We start from the raw sequence: 17,980 nt of genomic DNA, 5'->3' as shown, positions 1-17,980 counted from the left end.
TGGAAGTGAAAGACCTTAGGAGTACAGTAAACTCAGAGCCAACCTTAAAGATACCCGGATAAGATAAAGTTCAGTTTTTTAATACAGGGCTCAGGTATTGCTGTTGATCACTGAGTAGCCCTACCTCACTAGAGAGCAAAACAAAGCCTGTTTTTCTGACAACAGCCAATGGAAATGTGGCTGTGTTGTCACTCTGAGCAATGACATCCAAGTTCTGAGGGGAAAGTTTTATAATTTATACACACCTGGTCAGGTGTAGACAATTGGAAATTAAATCCAGGCTACACGTCAGTACTGCTGCACTGCCAATGGAGTGCAAAGCATGGATTGCAGAGAAGTGTGACACAAACAACTGATCTCTGAAGTCAACATTTTTCAGAACGAACCTTACAAATATCACTTACATTGTGTGATTTTTAAGCATTTTTTTTAATCACACAGTAATTTAGACTTCCTGTTGCTGCTATGACTGTGGCACACTGTGTGTGCTATGACCGTGACTTAATATTAGGTTATAGATGTTTTCTGCCACAAGCTTCAAACACCACAAAGTTTGGGGAAGATTGAACAATTTGTGAGTTTAGCTGCTTCTTGTGCTGTGGCGAAACATCAAAATTCGCCAAGATGTTGCACGAAAATCCAAATGCTTTATAAATTAGCACTGCAAACATCTTTAGATTGAACTAACCAAGGGTGAAGCCGATTTGACTAATTGTCTTGGTGGAGTACACCACTGCATAAAACCTGGAAATGGCTAGCTGTGTCAAACATTTCGTACTGATGTTAACCCTTAAGAGCCCAGACCTATTTCTACTTTCATGAAAATTACGGGGGTCTTATATCAAATGAATCATATATAACCAAGTCTCTAAGTGTAAAGAGGCAGTGACACCAGTGTCACTGTGGGTCCTTAAGGGTTAAAATGGCGGACTTCCTGTTGGGTTTAGGGTATGGCTCCAAGAAGCTTTTTTTTTTTTTTTTTTTTGTACATCTTGGCATGTTACATGAAGCTGACAAACCTCATACACATAGGTGAAACCATAGATTGTAGAAAACACTAATGTAGCTTCCAGGTCATAAAAATGAACCTAATGTGGATGTGTGTTCTTTTTAATGGCCAGCAGGGGGCGACTCCTCTGGTTTAATAGAAGTCTATGGAGAAACTGGTTCTCTATGAGCTCAGCAGATGGCTTTCCGATGTGTTTATGGCCCCATCACTATTCTCAAGTCTGAAAAAACAAAACAAAACATGTAGTTATTTTTGTAGATTTCTGTCATTATTAGAATGCCCTCAGTGAGACTTAGTTTCTCTTTTAATGAAGTAGTTAATTAATGATTTCACTCTTCTTTTATTTGGTTTTTATTTATATCTCATGCAATTTTATTTTACAGTTCCAGTGTACAGCACTTTGTGTCAGCTGTGGTTGTTTTAAAGTGATTTATAAATAAAGGTGATGATGATGATGAATCAGAAAAGAGGGCTTCCCAGGGTGTACTTGTGTACTAACAATTTGACAATTGCAAGGCAAACATAGCTGCTACATCTATTTTTATTCCATAACTTACTTCATAACACATATACAACATATACATACAACAAAGGTGTTATCTTTAAAGGATGTGTTTAAAATATTCATATTGTCAGAATATGATAAAGTAAAGCAGCAAGTTCTCACCTTAGAGAATCTGTAACAAGCACATGTTTGCCAGTTTTGTTTGGGGGAAAAAAACGAAGTGGTTATTCAAGCAACATAATAGTTGCCTAACTAATTGCTGCAGCTAAAAACAATCAGCTCAAGCTGGCTGCTAGATAATTTTCAGCATTTAATGAACACTTTAAGTCTAAAATATTAAACAAACATTAATCAAGAAGGCACCTAGTCTGTAGCTGCACTCGTTACTGGAGGCAGTGGATGAGCGTTGAAGGCTTTTAATGTGTTTCTATTTTAGGCTTGTGTAGCTGTGTAAGAAGCTCCAGAGGCTGGAGACACCCAGCTGTCCTCCCCGCACGTCAAGCTGAAACTCTGGGTTAATTCTGCCTTTTCATTCATCAAACTTTAACCATTTATTGCAGCAGTGGAGATGCAAGGCTTTTCACCAAGAACTGCAATCAAGTATTTGTGATAACTGGCGATGAGTCTTTCACATCTCTGAATTTTGGGACACTCTTCTTTGTAGAATTGCTTTAACCTCCTAAGAACTCTTTCACGGCATGTATTTTTCATTTCTCTTTGCTATTTGGGCAGATTGGGACCTGATGAATGTAAAAACAAAGAATTACATGATTTTTCTTTTAAACCTAATTTCTGTTTCTGAGAAAAATGAGACCCACATCTAAGGACATTCGCTTTAAATTTCGATAGAACAGCGGCAGCATAATATCCTCGTAAGTGGATATCAGGCTCTTGTAGAAAGCAGAATTCATGGTTCCATCAGTTACAGCAAGTCATCCTAAAGCAGCCCCAGACCGTCGCACTGCCACCACCATGGTGTGATGTTCTTTTTATGAAGTACTGTGTTAGTTCTATGTGAGATGTAATGGGACTCAAACCTTCCACAAAGGTCAATTTTTGTCTCATCAGACCACAGAATATTTTCCCAAAAGTCTTTGGGATCATCAAGAAATGTTTTGTTGTGTTGCTTTTTGAAAGCTTTTAACCTGATTCACCTTGTCAGTCCCTCAGCTGACAGTTTGTTCATGATTTACCAAAGGGACAAGTACTTTTTTCACTCAACCCTCCATTGTTGGTGGTTGACATCTGATTGTCCCCCTGACGGTCAGTCTTCACTAGGGTTTAAAAACATGAAACTTTCCACCTTTTTGGTTTAAGAATTGTAGAAGCCACTTGAGAAATGAAACATCTTCCAGTCACTTTTCTTTTTCAGGCTCTTAAGACTATCTGGATGACTGAGAATTTACGTAGCCATTAATCCCAGGAGGAAGCTGGAAAAGTTGCCCATGCTTTTTATATCTAGTCATCTGCTCACAGAAATATCAAAAGGTTTAGTTACTGAAGTCATTGCATTGGTTTGTGGTTTGTTAGCTTGGGAGTTGATTTAAGACCTTGAAGGGTTTGGTACCTTAGTACCTCTGTGACATGCTGTGTCTACCAACAATTTTTCATTTGCTGCAATATTATTAGTGTTTAAAAATAAAAACATTCCTGTTTAGCCTTTCAGTAGTCTACTTCCTGGTCCCAGTAATCATGTTACCTCATTTCCAGCTGCTTTATCAATTTCAGGTTACTGGTCTGTTGTTGGTTTCTATTATTATCATATTGAATTTCTGTTTATTTTATGGATTTAACCTTAGCTGTTATCTTCTTTTTATGTTTTGTCTTTGCCATTAAAGAACAATTAAATCTACCATATCAATCAAGTTTTGCTTGCTCGTTTTAAAGGTAGCATCAACCCCTCAGACAGACCTGCTTTCTTTCACGAGAAGCCATTTGGAAATTGCTCTCAGCATTGGCACAGAGATAAAGCCACCAGAGGAGAGCAAAATGAGCCTTTTCTGCACCCACAGGAGCAAAGAATGACCCAGAATGCATTGCAGGCTCCAAGTCAAGTTGGGTTTTAATGAGTGGAGCTCATCCTTCATCATCATACCTGACTGAAAAGCTCAGTTCACCTTCACTTACAATTGGCTCGTGAAACCTTTAGGGTCCTTTAAAAGCCATTCTGGGCAGTGAAGGTTTTTTCTGACGGAAGCAGGTTAACTGAAAATAAAAGGCAGCATTTTGTGATGAAAATAACTCCTGATATGTTTTGAGTTTTCCAGACTTGAGTTATGAAACAGTGTGAGGATGCGAGCCACTCAGAGCAGCTGCCTGATTAAAAACCCTGCAGACCTCGAGCCGGCTCTTTGTGTATTCACTGTGTGTCAGGCCGCCGTCTTATCGGTGCAGTCAGGCAGCACGACTCGAGCTCTGCAGCCCGCCAGGGGAATGAAAATGCCACAACACGTCACTACAGATTCGCTAGTGGGTCAACGTCTCCGGCATGGTGCTGCTCACGTCCTCCTGGCCCCCACCCTCCCCTCCTGTCTGTCTGATGTAGCTGAGTTTGTTCTTGTCTGGAGCATCAAGTCACAAGCAGCAATGCAGGTCCTGGAAGAAAACCTAAACTGATGAACACAAGGACACTAAGAAAACATTGGTACTTTGAAAGAAAAAAATGCTTTAGAAGTGGCAGCACAAGCAGTGAAAGAAGCATTATGTGCATAGTGATACACAGTCGAGTTTGATCAAAGAAGCAACATCACCAGGATCAAACAATGACCTTTTCTTAGTTGCAGCCCTTTCTCCTACACTGACATGTTTTCTCCCCTCCCTAAAATGTAAATTCACTCTGTGTGTAGTTCACCTCGAGTCAGGACGACTAAAGGAGAAGACTAGAACAAGTCAATCTCTCGGGGTTTCTGTAGGTGCACTTTTGGAAGAACTTAACCGCTGTCTACAGCTGCCTTTGTCTGTGGTTGATCTGAGTGATATCTCTATGCGTGTCTTTTCTTTATCAGGTTCAGAACTTCATTCAAAGTCAAGTCAGTGCTTGTTGTTGGTGTGTTTTGGACCTCACGGCCACCATACTACAAATCTGTATTAAGAGAAAAAAAACTACAAGTGCTCAAGTACTTCCTGCTGTTTTTCTGCAATTATTTGCAGCACAGCTTAGATATGAGTAATTTAAACCTCGTCATCTCTCTGTGAGCGTGAGACTTTATAGAGACATCTATGTGCCTACTAGTTGAGGAGATGCAAGTTAAGCATCTTTCGCGCAGACCTGGAAAACAGTCCCTACAGGAAAGGGTAATTATTCGTGATAAGATGCGCTTTAATCCTACAATTTTATCTTTAAAAAAACAAAACAAAACAAAAAACTAGGAAAATTTACACATTTTGACTCTCTTCATAGTAACTTCAGGGTTTTAGGCCATGTTCATCTCTTTAAGGTCCACTGTAGTTTTAGTTTGTTGTTGTTTGGAGGTCATTGGGTTCTCTTCACAAACCGGTTCATCATGTTGAGCTCTCCTGTTCTATTTGCTGTTTTTTGTACCTGCTCGAGGAGCAGACGTCTAAGGAGCTGTGGGAATTGTGGTGTTTGTATCAGAGCTTCCTGTGCGGTGTTTCAGGGTCCAGCAGAGATGATAAGTGCACCAAGTCAAACTAATTAGTGTACAGACTCAAACAGAGAGCTGAGACCTGCGGGGGTGCTGAGAGCCAGATGTTTGTTCAGACGGTTGCGACTTGTTGTTGGAGCTGACAGGTGCGGCTGGGCAGTCTGAGTAAAGGCTACAGCTCGTTCCTGCTCCAGATTTGAGCTTAAAACAAGCAACTCTCAACTGGGAATTAATTCAACTGAACATTAAAAAAAAAAAAGTAATATTTATTTTTACTGCATTATTGTTTAAGGTTAAAGACAAGAAATATGTAGAGAAAAGCCCCCTGCTTGCACTCAAACCTGGGATTCGTGCCCAAGTCAGCCAGCTGTAATCTCAATCATAATCAAGCAAAACTAACAAACAGCAACATGAAACTCTGTCTTGTTGCTGTTAATGTGAATATTTTTTGTAATAATTATTTTTGACTGTTTGGTAAACCAAGCAAAGCACATTCACACTGATGTTTATGTGGATTAAAGGCAAAGGTAAAACACTCATCCTTCAACTCAACTTTCATTTTTACAAAGTGGGATGTCGTAGGGAGTGGTAGTCCAGCTGGTTTTGAACTTGAACTGTGTTTTCATTTGGCACAACAATTCTTCATTGGATGTTTCAGAAGGTTAAAGCATGAGTCCACGTTGACTGTCTTTTGCTCAGGAACAATTTCAAGCTGTGCAACCCAGAGCGTCCTCACTTGACGCTTTGCCTTTGGACTCCTCAACTGATTAAACTGCTCATTTGTAGCCGGAGTACCAGCTCTGATCACCAGCGAATATCCTCCACATGGCATTCAGGTAACTTTGAAAAAGGATGTTTGCTCTCTGTAAGTTTGAAGTCCACAGAAAGCACAGTGCATGTGGAAGCTAGATGAGGATGAAGAAGATGATCTTGATAGTCCTAACGTTCACAAAGAATAATAAAAAAAAAAACTTCCCACTGGGTTTGATGACATCTGGAGGAGGAGTCTTTCATTAACCAAACAATTATTTAATTAAAATGAATTTGTAAAAATGAACTTGATTTAACTTTAATTGTTCAGAATATGGAATAATAATAATTCACTGCTGCCCTTCAGTCTAGGTGATTGTTTAAACCCATTCGAATAACAAAAAATTAATGCAACATAGTCCTCTAGTTTTTGTAAGGCAGTGATCCTATGCAGAGGACAGATACCCATAATCCTTTACTCTGTGTAGCCAAAGTCAAACAGACAACACACAAGCATCAATCCTACATATGTGAGACTCCAAGCCGATGTCGACCTTGTTATCGATGACCGAAACAGCATTTTCAAATCTGTCTCGTCCCTCCAGTCAGGATTGTTCAGCTGCTGGAACGCGCTCCATCATCTAAACAACCTTTGCTCTTAGAGATCAATACCTGTGAAGAACTGTGTTTCAGTATCGGTCCATCAGGTTTCTGAAATTATGCAAGCTTGTTAATGGCGCTCTATTTCTCCCTACAGCATCAGCAGGTTGGGAAAACACAGCTTTAACTGGAAAAATGAACAACACAGTTCTGATTCATCCCAGTATGTGAAGCAGTGGAGCTGGAATAATTGTGTTGATCATAGCTGATGGCCACGGTCCATCTCGTTTCAAACCCTACAAAATGCAATCAACCCTCCTATTGATCAGTGCCACGATCCCAGTGTTATTGAAGCTCGGGTGAGCAGAGAAGAGCATGGACTATTTCTGCACGTGAACAAGAACGTGGCTGTTGCTAAATAGCAAATACGCCAAGTTCTTATTTGAGATGTTTACTCATGAGACTTCCACATATGGGAGGAGGCAGCGCGGCCATTCTTCAACAGGAACAGCAGCGTGTCTTTTCATTTAATTTCACAGTGATTAATATTTAGGATGAAGTTCTATATACTACAGAAAGTTATTCTATGTCTAATTAAAGTTGTTGGAGACACTGACTCGAGTAATACAATCATTGTACATACAAAGCGATTATCAGAACAGTGTCTAGTGTTGGATCCTTGTAGGTAATTTATGGTTTTCATAGTAGATTAGTTGATTTTCCTAAGGTTTAAAGAATCTTTGCATAACCTTGACATGTCATGACAAATGCTATGCTTGTACTATATTGTGCATGTGCATGTGTGTGTCAGAATTGATCCTAAACACACAACTATCCTTCCAAGAAATGTCCTGTTGACTGTAGTTTTACCCTGAAGGTTAATTCACAGTTTGGTCAAGCAGGCTTCATGAGATGAAACTGTCTTTTTTTCTGGGTAATCTAAAGTTAAATTTTTTGTCTAATGTGGAGAATTGCTTGATACCCAGCGTAACAGCTAGCTGGCTAACAGCTAGCTTATCTGCAATGCCACTTTCTGGCCAACAGATGGCACTCTTACAAATGTCAAATTTGATTTCACTGTAATTACATCAGACGAGTGTTTGTGTCCAGTCATAGCCGTCAGTGACAGCTTAACACTCACACCAGATGTGAGGAGTAATACGTGAGCATTTCGTTTACGTAGGATAATAAACTTTTTTTATTTTAATATTTTTATTTTTTGCTTATTTTTAAAGGAAATGTCCATGTGATTTCTGTGATCATTTATAGTATTTTTCTTTATTGTTTTACATGAGGTATTGATTCAACTGAATACCAACATTTTTATTATAAGTATATGAACATACAGGACATATTTAAGAACCGAATAAATATTATCATAAATATTTTCTAACAGCAAAGTTTCAGACATGCTGTGCAGCAGGATTAGGACTGTGAAAAAGAGAGGAAGCCTTTGTTGTGGGAGGGTGGCACTTGCATAAGAAAGATAATGGGGGTATTTAGTTCTTCAACACCTGCTGTAGATCTGAGAGTACCTGAGAGGCGTCTTAATCCCAAATGTCTTTAGGTTTTATGCTGCCAGTTTCTCCAGTAATTTGAGTTTTTCGATGTAAAACATTTTGCCTGACCTTGCTTTAGATTATTTTACGGGTACAGGATTAAATTAGTGACAGGCTTTAGTTCAGTGTAAATCGCTTTAAAAGTTTAAAGATGTTAAAAACTAGTTTTTCATATTCCTCACCTTACTTGTTGAACTTGTTATTTCTCATCAACTGCAGCTGAAAACAATTTTCAGACTAATTGATCACTCACCGTGGGACCAGTCTAACAACTGACATTAATCTGGTGTTTGACAAGATTTTTAATCTTTAATTTAAAAAAAAAAAAAGAGGGTCAATCATCTTGAGATAAACATATACACATTTTTTTTGCAGCCGCCTGTGTGTGTACAGCAACAGAGAACAGTGTTGAAAACAGTATGCTGAAGAGCATGTACATGTTGTTAGGTCTGCCGTGGTTCTTTTACACTGGGATTTTCCATCCATCTCTGGGGTTTATAGAGACTGGTCCAAAAAATTAGAATATATCCAGTGAGCAGCAGTGCGCTGGGAGAAAACATCTTGTTAATGTTAATGGAGAATGACCGGACTGTTTTGACCTGCTAGGAAGGAACTGGTAATGCAAATAAACACTTGTTACAACCGAGGTATGCAGACAAGCATCACTGAAGGCACAACATGTTGAACCTGAATTAAAGATGGTAATTAATCAGTTAGATGTTATTTGGATCATTCTTAATCCTTCTCATTATTATTATTATTATTATTGTTTTTTTCATTTTATTTATGAACAACATCTATTTGTCTATCTATGACTAAAATAACCTCTTCAGCTCTCTCAGCAGTGTGTTAGGATAAAAACTCCTCCTTCTTTACTGATCCCTTATCAGCAGATTCTCCCCATTTTGCCCAATCAGAGGAAATGACAGGAGCGACACGTGCTTTTTATAAGTGGAGCAGCCCATTCAGTCTCAGCCTTATGTAACCTGCTCAGTGTGTGTCTGAGGAGGTGTGAGAACGCCTCGGCCTCTTGGCGCCGTCGGTCGTGCCTCATCCTCGCAGAGTCGTGCCGATGTTTGTGGGCGAGAGCCGATGTGCAATCTGAAAATAATATTCATCTGACCGAGTCACGTAATGTTGTCATGTGAAATGTGAGTCACCTCCACCAGTGAAGTTTAAGTGAGCTTTATGTCCTGTCTCAGTATCATTCAGTGCACAGCAGACATTAGATGGGCATTTTTGAATTTTGATTTTAACCTGCTGAGATAACGTTACGATTCCACTTTAAAGGTGGCACTCTGGATGTAAAAGCAGTTCAAAGTGAAGATCAGAAGGAAAATGCCAATTTGTATCTTGTAGTTTAAAGTATATTTAGTTGTCTAAAACCTTGATTATCAAGTAGTTTTTTTTTTTTTTTTTTTAAAAATCTATCCATTCTCCTCTGCTTATTCTTTTTAGGGTGGCAGGGGGGCTGGAGCCTATCCTAGCTACCATACCAGGTTGCCAGTCTGTCGTAGGGCTAACACATAGAAACAACAACCGTTTACACTCAGATTCACACCTATGGGCAATTCAGAATGACCCATTAACCTAACACCATTACCTGCATGTCTTTAAGTCTGAGAGAGTAATAGCCGCCTTCTTCTTCTTCTTCTTCTTCTTTTTTTGTTACCAAAAGACATTTTTTTTTGTATTTCACAACCTGATCTCAAACACTTGATCTATTAAACTGGGTTAAAGTGACTTTATGACAACAGGTGAAACAAAAATTAAAAGTGGTGGTAATCAGCTCTAATGTTAGCTTGCTAGGCTAACTAGCACATTCATTCTTGGTGTAAGCTATTTAACATATCTTTTTAAATACAAGATGTATATCCTAGCTTGCTAGCTTCTATTCTGTCATTGAAATGCTGGCATGAATGCTGACTCAAGTAAAAGCTTAAAGAGGTTGAGTAACTGGTAAATAGAGTTTGCCAGTTAGCTTATGGTGAACTATTATCATGGTGAAATTAATCTAGGCCTGTGTTCTTTAGGTTTGATCTTTTGGATTAGAAAATGGAGTTAGAGTACATCCTGAGAACATTTTAATCTTTAAATTGAATGCTCAAAAAGTAAGATTGGTTCCCATGAGCAGTATTTACAGTTGTGAGAGTTACAGTAAAATGTTGTTATAAGTCCTGTCCATGTTGTCTGTTTTGGGGTAGCCCAGATTAAAGCTTAATTTAGATTTTTCTCGGTTTTTTTTTTTTTTTTTTTTTAGTATTCCTGCTTTTTTTTTCTCAGGAATGACTGGCATCCCTTGGAAAGTAGAGTTTTGCCACCCTGCTGCTCTTGGCACTGTTTGGTCCTAATAATCTGACCTGCCTGTGATCCCCATGATTCTGCTGCCACTGGCCACATCCTCCTCTGCGCACGGTCACATTTCCACAGCAAACCCCAGCCAGTATTGATTAACATGTGCAGAGGGATGGCAGCTGCAGTGCTAGGTTATCAGTGGGACGATTGACAGTGGCGCCCTCTCTTTTCCGTCTCTTCTGTCTCTCCCGGAAGCTGACATGTAAACCGGTGACACACTCGGTCCTCCGCTGTGAGCGGCGGGAAGCTGGCAGCTCGCTCTGAGCTCATCATGAACAGGCCTGTTCTTGGCAGCTCACCCATCAGCCTGTTACCTTGGACGGCTGATGAATAACACCGAGAGACAGAGAGAGGTCTGTCTGCATCATAGGCTCATTTTCTCAATAAACCACCGGCATTCAGACGAAGAGGGAAGATATGTTCTCTTGAGAGCGTGAGAGAAGGTTGCAACTTTAGTGAGATGGGACAATTTTCCTCAGGTCAGTGATGTTGTTAAACTTTGGATGTATTGAATATGAACAGTGCTTTAATTTCTGTTGTCATGTGATGATGTGCTTATTACAAAAGGCTGAGAGTGTAAAATTTTGGGTGTTTTGGTCCACCACTGAGTAACTAACTAAACTAAATAAATTGAAAACTAAATAAAAAGGAAAATTAATACAGGAGAAATATAAATAGAAAATACTAGAAACAGATTCATGCCTATAATATATACATTTTTAATATCAGTTTTGGTGTATTTCATGATATATAAAATTTCTATGGAGTTCTTTATTTCTTATGTCTGATTTTATCTGTTTTGGTCTTCCATATTTTAAATATTAAAAAACTAACAAAATTTATGAATGAATATATAAATAGACTAAAAAAGAAACAGGAAACAGGGTAAGCAATACGAAGGAGAAAAGACACACACACACATACATACATACATACATACATACATACATATATACATATATGTATGTACATGTGTGTGTGTTTTCTTGTTTTGAATCATAGGAATGGTTACCAGTGCAAAGTGATCTTAAAACGAGTTGGAGTGCAGTGAGTAATACATTATGAAGCTCTTATGTAACACAGCATGGTGGGAAGGCAACGGCTGTTTTTTTTCTTCTCCCCCCTTTATATTCTCCTTTCTTTCTTTTGTTTTCTCTCTCCCATTTTAGTGTTTTCCTTTCAGACCTTAAACAAATCACCACATCCAAGACCTTTAAAATCTCTTATCCAAGTCAATTGTTGATTAATAACTAGAAGTGGTAATCTTTTCAAGTCTGAAATGTGACAAAAACAATCACATTTTGATGTTGCATTCATAATAAATTGCTACCATAAAAATCCATGTTTTTCAAACAATATTTATAGTTTTCTATACTTTTTGTAATTCCCCTCTATAAATTTAAACTTTCACCATCAGGTTCAGTGTTTTCTTTATTATTATTATTATTATTATTATTATTATTGTTATTATTATTATTATTATTATTATTGTTATTGTTATTGTTATTGTTATTGTTATTATTATTGTTATTATTATTATTTGTAGTGCCCGGGTTAATAAGGGTTAGAAAAACTTTACTGCACCATCTTGTGGTAGCAATTGATACTGCATGAAGGTACAGCTTATATCTAGTTCAACATGAGTTGATATCTCACCCACACAACTCATGGACGTCTTTAAAGTAATTTCTTCAACTTCTGTAAACTATTTTGTGGACTTTTAGAGGGTTTTAAACTATCTTTAAACATTATATTTTATTAGTTATTCAGTGTTATGCAATTCCACTTGTTCAGTCTGTTTCTGCACATGGTTCATCACTCTTCTCTGAGCCCTCTTCACCAACAAACACAAACACCCACTGAAACAAAAAGTTGAGGACATGACTTCGCTTGATATTCTAAATATTTTCAGAGTTGAAGGCATTGAGGTAGAGAGCGGTGGGTCCCAGCTGTTGAATAGAACATGTGAAATACCAATGTTGTTTCTCCATTTTTACAGCCGTAAGCTACAGTCTGACTGTAATAGACAATTGTTTTTTGATTCAGAAGGAACCATGGGTTGATGAGGATCCTGGTGTTAAAATGTAGGTAAAAATGAGACATTTCATAAGCTATAACTTATTTTGAGCAGATACTGACCACACATGGTGATATGACACTTGAAAATTTACCTTTTTGAAGGTTTCTTCACTGAATAATCCGGAAACGGATCAAACATCCAGAGCATTAACACATGTGTCCATCCCTTTACGTCACAGCTGGCACACTTTTATTAAAACTATGATGTTGATGGTTAATGGCGGCTATAGAAACCATCTTTTCTCTTTAAATTGTGTCACTTGGAATGATTGTGAGTTTTTAACTGTGCTTATAAAGTTTCTGAGGATGTGAAGCAGGAACTTTTTTTCAGATATGACTGATTTTGCTCTTCATTTCCAAACCTGTAATTGCTGCGTGGACATTAGTGTGTTCACTTCCTGCTAACAGGAAGTTGGATCGTGGTATTTTAAGCCCAGCCGGTGCAGCAGATCTATGAACAGTTGTTGTGATATTTCTCACCATTGCTGAAGCTTTGGCGTCAGTCACGACCGTGACACAGGCGGTCACGTTGTGTGTTGTCATTTTTGTGTTGGTGGAAGCTGTTGGGTGACACAGCAACAACTCAGATTTTTTTATTTTTTTTATTTTTTGCAGTTTGTGTGTAAAGTTTCTCAAATGCAAAAATTGCTGTCGCACTTTAACACAGCCGTATGTTCACAGTGGAAAGTTTTCGTGCTGTAAGCGACATCTCACCAGAGTTATCCCAGAGAATCAATGATGTTTAGCTTCTTTAGCTTGTCTGGAGCCACATGAGTGTGAATTACAATGAAAATTTTCAAGTCCAGTAGGTACAATAGTCTCATAGGTACATAACACTGCTGTTATTCAAAATCTTCCAGGATATTCTCTGTAAATATTTCCCTTTATTGTGACCCTAATCACCAAAATAATCCAATTTTCTCTCCCTCAGATATTTAAGGTTAAAATAGTCAAAAGAATAAAGGATCTCATGTCATCATGAACCCGTGGAGTTAAAGATCAATCTCAGTAGTGGAGGAAAATTGGAAAATCATAAATGCGAAGGAAAACATGACAAAAAAAGTTCCTTTTCTCTGATTTTTACTGTGCCATAAAACGGTCAGAAAGCATTCGATTTGTCTGTAGTGGAGCCATTTAAGGTTTGCATGTCGAGGCCATTTTCTTCTGCTGATGCCACTTTGCACCAAATTAGTGGAAAATTTGTACCATTCATTTGAAACTTTCTATTTTTAGACATAAGTTTGAGAAACAAATCACAGAAGCTAGATATTTGATTCTCTAAACATCCTCTCCTACTAAAGCACGCTGTTAAAAACACATGAAATCTTTGTTTTAGATGTTTTAGTCTTGTTGCACAGACCACTTTGAGCTGCTTTTGGTTGCAATTTCCAACTGAAATGAAACCAGGGAAGTGAGATTAGTCTTTACAACTTCACACAGGAAAAATACTTGTGGACAAAGATGACTTCAAAAACATCCCCATCTGGATTCTCCAAGATTTCAAGGACTCATTTAGTCCCTAGAAGAACTTGAATACTCTGCATTTTTCTCCCATGGCGAGCCAGAACACTCTCGGATATCGAGTGAAAATCTCTTTAAGAAACTTTAAAGTCGAAAATATCAGACCCTCTCCCCCTGGGCACTAAACTGTCTGCTCTGAAAAGCCCTGACTCTGATCACGAGGGAAGCAACGGTAAGCTCAGTTCAATCTCATGTTCTCCAGCTGCTAATTATGGACCATAGTCAAACCATATTAGTAAATGGATTAAAAAAACAAAACAGAACATAGTTTGAGCCACATGCTGACCTCTAGCAGCAAATCACAGGAAGTGCATAGAGGATGATGATGACAACATGATGTTAACTTGTTTATACACCAATCTGCGGTTAATCATTAGCTATTAATCATCTCTGACTGCCCTCCAACCAGTCGTAGCAGATGGCCTCCCTACCCCGAGCCTGGTTGTACAGGAGGTTTCTTCCTTTTTAAACTGAGTTTTTCTTTCCCACTCTTGCCAAGTGCTTGCCCCATAGGAAGGTTGTGTTATAGTTTCGGTTTTCTCTGTATTATTGAGGCGACTGTTGCTATGATTTGGTGCTATTTAAGTAGAACTTAACTGAATTGAACTGAATTAATGTGACACTTTAGAATCAGGCGAGGTCATGGTGATGAAGCGATGGTTACAGACCAGTCTCTAGGGCCTTGATGGCAGTTATAGGGTGACTTCATTGGTTGCTAGCATATTTTTGTAGCCGTAGTTTGACTAGAAGTGGTGGACTTAACTGTAAATACTGCCCAGCTACTTTCTGAGCTGTAGTGAAACTGTGAAACACAAACTGGAAATTGAGACGGTTCACCTTCAGAATAAAAGTTGCGCCTTTTGAAACTCGCAGCGCGGGGGCACAACTTTTATTTTGGAGGTGAACCAGCTCCATTTTTAGTTTTCATTGCACTATATTGAGTTTTGCCACCACTTGGCTAGTAGTTAGTGAGTATTTGCAGACAAACATGAAAACTACAGGCAACCAAAATAATTTGTTAGCATGACGTCACGTGTGAAGCCCCAGTAAAAAATAAAACATCTAATTTTTAATGATAACATTAATATATTAAACTTTAGGCCTTTAAGTCTTTCTAGTCTGGATCAAGTGATGAAGTGAGTTTCTGTTTAAAATAAACAAATAAATACTTAGTTCATCAAGCTGAAAACCGCAGCTAATAATGTGGGATTTAAAAGAAAAAGCCTCATTATCAGGACTTATCTGTATCTCCCTGTCACTGAAAGCATAGTGATCTCTCACTCCAGCAGTCCAGCTCTTTAAAACACTGGATTAATGCAGTAAGGCCACTATAGCTGCACGCTGTAAACATATGGCTAAGCAGGCACTGCTGAGGTCATCTGGGTTTCTGGCTTCTTATTGGGTGAAGCCCAGCCTTCTGACAGGCTTGGAAACCTCGCCTGAGGGGCTTAACAAAGCCGAGTGTGTCAATGAGTTCAAACAAACACACATACGTGAACGCGCTGCTGACATCCAGGTATGAACCAGTAACAATGAAGCGGGCACAGATAGTCAGAGGTGGGAAAACAACAGAAGTATTTTTAAATCAGTACAACATGAGCAGATTTTATGAGTCAGAGTTATGAAACCTACACAACCCTCTGTGTACTGAGGTAGTGAGAGAAAACAGACAGGAAAATGAGGCGAGGAAGACAGAAAATCACATAAACTCAATGTCAAATGTGTTAGATTCTTTGAAATCCTTCAATGTCAGACAAAGTACTGGATGTCCCCCCCCACTTACAACTAAATGGTTCTAATGAATTAATCGGCTAAAAGCTAAAAAGATTTATTTCTTCTTAAGGTTCATCCCTGCAGACTTTTCTGTCTCAGAGTTCATTAAGATGCATGAGTACAGCATGAATCCCGTCTCCTCCTCTTTAATCTTCTGACAACAGACTCCCTTTAAAAATAAAATAAAATAAAAATCTGTAAACAGTTGAACTCAGGTCAGTGAGTCCAGGTTAGTTTACTTTAGTCAGTGTCACAATAGCGTGCAGCCTGCTAACTGGATCTGAGGTTGAGGATTTGGCGTCATAAATAACATCTCCTGCTTAAATGTTCCAATCAAGAGCTTTTTTATTTCCATCTGCAGACGTTTATATTTGTGAAGGCTCTGTCCCAGGACATCCCCTCACAGAACAGAGCAGGCATCAATAACAACAGGTCCGACCAGGCGCGCGACGTTTCTCCCGTTGGTGCGGTAGCATCTAATCTCGGCGTGCCGCTTTTACTGTCTGTGGGTCTTGTTATGTTTGAAGTTTTCTGAATTTTATTTTGAGTTTCCTTGTTACTCTTTAAGATCCTCAGCTGGTGATCTTGTAACGTGGTATTCTGGATGGTAAATTGGTTATTAATATTTGATTCTTGGGTTTGGTCTAGCCTCCCTGGTGTCTTCTCGTATCTTGCGCTTATTTCGAGGCCTCTGTGTTAGGAGTCTCTGGTCGTGTCCACATTCATGGGCTGCATCCTCCTGAGGACCCGGCCTTCGCGGTCTACGTGGGCTGGGTCCTCAGAAGGTCGGGTAGGCCGGAAGTAAACGGCTGGGGAAATTGGACGGTCTAGCCTTCTGATTAGCGTCACCGCTGTCTCGGTGGAGTTTAATAAACTCGGCCGTCTGTTCCTTGCTATCTAAAATATAAAAGGACACTGGCGTAAATTCTCGACCGTCTCACACTTCTGTTTAATCAGTTTTCTGTTTGACGTTTAGTCAGCTGTGTAAAAACCAAGGAGGAACCCACCCAGGGGGTAAATAAAGTTTTATTTTATCTAATCTAATCTAATAACTTTAATCTCAGCCAAACCGATTTACTCACGAACAAACAAAACACTGAAACACTGAAAAGCCCAACAATAACATTTTTAGGTTGTCTAAGTGACTTATATATTACGTTTAACCCGAGCAGCGAAAGTCCGCGGTGATCTGAAAATGATGTGCCGGGAGTTGTGCCGTTCTCGGTGGCTTCAGTGACCCTCGAGCTCCCGGCTAGCTATCGAGCTGGTGGGTAACAGACGTCTCCGAAAACGTCGAAGCACTTTTGCAAATATGCGATATCTTGATAAACCGAGCAGATATTTGATGTTTACACAGCTAGTTTCTCGCCTGAAAATATGTTAAAAGTTTATTTTGTGACCCAGAAGATTAGTAAGAGTAATTTTAAAACTTAGTAGCGGCCGCCATTGTTGGAAACTGGAGTTTGGCTGGGCCGCGCTATGAATTCTGGGATATGGTGGGCCACAAAGGACACACCCGACCAATCGTTCAAATTCGGGGAAAAGGAGGACGCATTTGTCGGCTGCATTCGGAGGAGTCTACGAATTTGGACAGCCTTCGGCGCGTCGCTGTGACGTAATCGGTCTACAAATGCGGCCTCAGGAGGATGCAGCCCATGAATTTGGACACGACCTCTCTGTCTTATTTTTTGAGTCTTTACTTCCTGTGTCTTTGATTTCTTCAGCTGTGTCTGGTTCCCCAGGTGTTTCCACTTCCCCCTGACTGCCTTCCGTGTCTCGCTGTGTATGCATTTCCTCGGTCTCTCGTTGCTCCTTGTTACATCGTAGCCATTTTTCCTGTGCTGCCTGGATTTTGTTTCTTGATATATTGGACTCTGTTTTTCCTCTGATTTGTATTCATGTGTGAACTTTTAGTGGTTGCTTTTGAACTCTGCCTTTGCAGAGAAAAATATATAAAAATGTTGAACATGCTATATAGACTGAAAGCAACACTGCCCTGTGTGTGAGAGGAAAAGGACTGTAGAGTAATGTATTATTAAAAGTGTGAGCTTTTTCAGTAGGACTGAAAGAGTTGCTATATTAATAAAGTTTACCCGATTTGTAGTCAGGAAAGAAATCCAGAATAATTGCCATCTGCGTGAGTTGACAGACGATCAATATCACAGTTCCAACATTAAGACTAGAGAGAGTCTGATGGACTATAATTCAGTATGTAATTAAATTA

General features: G+C 39.1%; 1 protein-coding gene across 3 annotated transcripts in view; it reads left to right on the top strand.

Moving 5' to 3' along the window:
- Positions 1–17,980, top strand: part of tmem198ab (transmembrane protein 198ab) — a 38,566-nt gene that overhangs the window by 2,530 nt on the left and 18,056 nt on the right. The window contains exon 1 of one of the 3 annotated variants that reach the window (XM_006792875.3): positions 10,759–10,862. The exons of the other annotated variants lie outside the window; for them this stretch is intronic. The gene's annotated coding sequence lies outside the window, so the exon portion shown is untranslated. Of the gene's footprint in view, positions 1–10,758; positions 10,863–17,980 lie in introns of those variants that run through there. 3 annotated transcript variants of the gene reach the window in all.

This window comes from Neolamprologus brichardi, chromosome 23 (genome assembly GCF_056152115.1).
Source record: "Neolamprologus brichardi isolate AB-2024 chromosome 23, ASM5615211v1, whole genome shotgun sequence".
In the NCBI taxonomy this organism is placed as follows: domain Eukaryota; kingdom Metazoa; phylum Chordata; class Actinopteri; order Cichliformes; family Cichlidae; genus Neolamprologus; species Neolamprologus brichardi.
This window is presented reverse-complemented; position numbering and strand designations above follow the sequence as displayed.